This window comes from Cydia amplana, chromosome 8 (assembly GCF_948474715.1).
Source record: "Cydia amplana chromosome 8, ilCydAmpl1.1, whole genome shotgun sequence".
Lineage (NCBI taxonomy): Eukaryota > Metazoa > Arthropoda > Insecta > Lepidoptera > Tortricidae > Cydia > Cydia amplana.
The window spans coordinates 5989745-5994178 of record NC_086076.1 but is presented as its reverse complement, the minus strand read 5'-3'; the positions used below and the strand labels follow the sequence as shown (position 1 = coordinate 5994178).

The 4434-nt window shown below is 38.1% G+C and overlaps 1 protein-coding gene across 1 annotated transcript in view; it reads left to right on the top strand.

Annotated features, from left to right (window-relative positions):
* Window positions 1-4434, top strand: part of LOC134650426 (Golgi-associated PDZ and coiled-coil motif-containing protein-like) — a 70813-nt gene that overhangs the window by 27956 nt on the left and 38423 nt on the right. The gene's annotated exons all lie outside the window — the stretch shown is intronic.

Sequence of the window (4434 nt, the reverse complement as noted above, 5' to 3'; positions counted from 1 at the left end):
GCCTGAAGCCGAACTTGCAGTTTTCAAGAGGCTTTTTTCATAAGTAAACATTAATGAGATTTTTCATGGACCTCATGGTATGTGCAAATAATACTATTACCTATTATATCACTTTGTCTAAATCAAAACATAATTATATTTCCATGTATAAAGGTACAGTCAGCAGCAGAAATTGCTAAGCGGGCGAGGTGTTCAAAATTACTTTGACACGCTCTTATTCCCTTAATAATAAAGTCGCGTCAAGATAATTTTGAACACCTGGCACGCTTATTAGCAACTTCTGCTGCTGACTGTACCGTATGTAAAAATGTCGCGTGGCTAAAGTTCATGGTCTGGTTCATGAGAGCCATAAACGATGTTTTTTTAACCCTTATGAGTTAAAGCTAGTTTTTATATAATTACGAGGGGCGTTCAATAAAAAGTGAGAATGAGTATGTTATACAGTGTGTGGCCTATAACGCGGGAGAATAATTAAAACGTAGATTCTACTCCTCAAACTAGACAATGTTTGTTCAGCAACTTTTAAAAATAACTTGTGGTTTGTATTTTAAAACACTTTAAAATTTAATCGAACACGCAATGTATCACGAAATTGATTATGCCTGTACGGTGACAAGACTGACGGGCGATGTCAATTAGACGGAATTTAAAGTACATTGAAAATATTATTTAGTTTGTTTGAAAAAGGGACAATTTTAAGACTACATAATTTCAAAAAGTTGTCGAACAAAAGTTTTATTGTTTGAGTAGTAGAATCTACGTTTTAATTATTCTCCCGCGTTATAGGCCACACACTGTATACAACTTTTATTAAATGTTATTTTATTTTTCGACATAGTCACCTTTTAGCATAATACACTTAGTATATCTTTTTTCTAAACTTAATATTCCATTTATAAAAAAGGTTTCATCTTGAGTACTTAAAAAATCTTGTACTGCAGCGACTACCGCGTCGTCGTCTTCAAATTTCTTGCCTCTTAGGTATTCCTTCAATCTCGGAAATAGGTAGAAATCACTAGGGGCGAGGTCTGGTGAATACGGAGGATGCTTAAGGATATCGAACCCAGCATCACGTATTGCAGCCATTGCAACGGCGGACTTGTGTGCCGGTGCATTGTCCTGATGGAATAACACAATTTTCGAGAGTTTACCTCGCCGTTTTTCACGGATCTCATTGCGCAATGTTGCTACTTGTTTGGCATATAAAGAGCCTGTAATAGTGGCTCCATGCTCGAGATACTCAATCATTACGACCCCTTTACCATCCCAAAAAACAGAGCCCATGACCTTACCGGCAGATGGGCCCACCTTGAATTTCTTCGGAGTTGGAGATGATGGCCTTTTCCATGTCATAGACTGCAGTTTCGTTTCAGGGTCGTAATGATGGAGCCATGTTTCATCCATTGTTATAAATCGCGTCAAAAAAAGTTCCCGGTCTTGCTGTATCAGGTCCAAAGCTTCTTGACAAATCTCGACTCTAGTTTGTTTTTGCGTGTCAGTAAGCATTCTGGGTACCCAACGCGCTGATACCATTTTCATACCCAAGCGTTCATGTAAAATATTATGCACGCTCCCCGTTGAAATCTTTACATTTTCAGCAATAAAACGAACCGTGACACGACGATCCGCCAAAACTAAGTTTTCGACTTTTTTCACAATTTCTTCAGTTACTGCTGTAGCAGGGCGTCCGGAGCGGGGGTCATCCATGGTCGATGTTCTTCCACGTCTAAATTCGGCGCACCAACGTGCAACTGTCGAATACGGAGGAGCATTAGACCTTAAAGTGTCCCGTAAATCTAAATTGACTTGGTCCGTAGAAAAAATTTTCAAACACAAGTATTTAATAATGGCGCGCAGTTAAATTTTCACCATTTTCGCTAACGTACTCAATAGCATCGCAAAGAAATCGCCGTATTTTTTTTTTAAACAAAAAACAGTTAGTTTTTTTTTTCATGGCAATCAGCTAGGTAGATTAGCTTTACTGGCCAGTATTTACTTTCCTAATACCTATTTAAAGAGTTTGCATCTCATTCTCATTATATATTGAACGCCCCTCGTAATTTTGTTTGTTCGCCAAATTCTTTAATGAAACGTATTCAACATACCAGCGGGCTCAGCACGGTTCCATTTTTATCAACTATCACTATGCCCGTCACTTTCGCACTTACATACTTGTTAGAACGTGACAGGCATGGTGATAAACGATAAAAATGCGACCGTGCTACTAGGGCAGGCGCATAGAAGGCATATAAATATATGTCTAATTAGTAATGAGGCATTACATAGAATCCTGTAACGTTAAACTATGCAATTTGAAAGGTTAAATTTGTACTTAATTGTATGTGTATTGTGGTTTGTGGTAGCTTTTATATGGAAGCTTAATTACTGGGTGTTTACTAGTTTTACTACTGCAATAACTTTAATAGGTACTAGCTTTCTAAAAACACCTAGAGAAAGGACTATAAAATAAAGCCATGAACACTGAATTATACCAGGCACATTCACTTTACAGTCCTGGAAATACAAGCAGATAGTAAGAATGCGAACTTACCATTGATACTTTCTTCTATACAGTTCTATATATTTTCACTTGACGATCTTGAGTGCGTGAGAAAGACCGAAGCCGAAACCTATAAATTGTTAATTGGATTTTACTAAATGAGTCCCTTGATTAGGCGCTAATTAAGAAAACACGGTATTGAATGTGAGAAATGTTCGTTTTATGGTGAAATGACGTCGCGAGTGTTTGTATGCGGTGTAGTTGATTCAAACACTTATGTTGCATCATGTCGTAAATATTAAACTTCTCAAATGCTTCAATCGATAAACGTAATCAATATTGGTTCTGTTGCTACTTTCAATTACATGCACGCTTTCCCTTCTATGTTTTCATTGGTGCAAATGCAAATAAAGTTATAAGTAGCCATCATCAAGTGTAAGTTATGAATGATTTGGGTCAGGCAGCATCCATATAAGTACGTGGCCAGAAAACGAAACTCAATGCCTTCAGAATGCGATTGTACTGAGATATTAGTGCGGAATTTTGCTATGTACTTACTAAATTCATTGTATAAATATGTGTATTTGCTTCACGCGAATACTTGGAAGGCTTACTCGAACCACTTATCGTGACAGACATCTTGACGTTATATTTGCTTGAATGATATGTTTATGCCATTTTTATATTTTTAAATGAATACAAGCACCAAACTTCAAGAATAACATTTAAAGCTAAACAATGGTTGCTTTGTTTGCACATCAACATCGCAGAATACGAAGAAAATATTTCGAACCTCAGGAAAATTCGGCGGAGCCATCGCTCAAGATGACACTTGTCTTAAACAAAGTCTATGTACCTTTGAGTTTCGCATAGGTTCCGCTGTTTTACCGACATTGGCGTCGGTGTTCTTTGCACAAGTTGATAAGACAATATTCTTTTTGATAACAATAATAATTAGTACTGGCAAATAATAGGATTAATCAAATATCTTGAAGCATGAAAACCTTGACGCAACTTAAGCGTCGATTTTTCAAGACCCGTTTCCTTTTATCTTTACATGACCTTTTTTTTAGTAGTCCTCACTAACGTCCATCCGCTTGGCAAGTTTTTTCGAACGGCATTGCTGTCCGTGCAAGAATGGGGACTTGTATTGCAATTAGCCAATTACAATTTTCGATTACCGCGAACCGTGTCCACAGCCGGCTGCTCTCGACAGGTTTTGTAGGTTCTGCCTTACGGGCCAATTGGCCTTTCCTGGCTTTGGTTTCGCATGGGTTGTGCGAGCGCAGTCGTGTCGAAAACCAGTGTATCTTGCCCTCAACTCAAGATCCAACCTATGCGCAATCGAAGCATTTTTACATATACATAATTGATTCGGCTTAGCCTTCTCTATTGCCTCTGGGTTTTGTTATTGTGATTCAGGTGATATTTAACAGTAGTGCTTTCCGATTACATACAGTTGCTCTTATTTTTGAGATCACTAGAAATTTTCTGGCCCGCCCGAGTCGAACCTTTGCTTGCATTCGCCAATCGGTGAGAACAGCCCCTGTAAAGTAAACTCACGTCTCTGTGGATTATTTATCGCGCATAATTACAACTCTGGATATTGGAATATTAAATACTGTTAACACCATTATCGATGACAACGATACAGGGAGGGGAGGGGCTCAATTCGATATGTTTCCGTGGCAGCACGTGAAATCGGTAACAGACTGTGTAGTTTTGCTTTTTTAATAGTGAGTTTTGTGATTCTGTATCACAAAATTGACAATTAGCTGTCAACAAACAGTCCCAAATTGTTATCTAGAATATTCCGTGTGTAAGGCGAACCCTACAAGCAAGATCCATATTGTGATCCGTCAATATAAAGTGTCGGATTACGATATTTATTGACGTGTAGTGTATTGACGGATCACAATATTTCGCTGGATTTC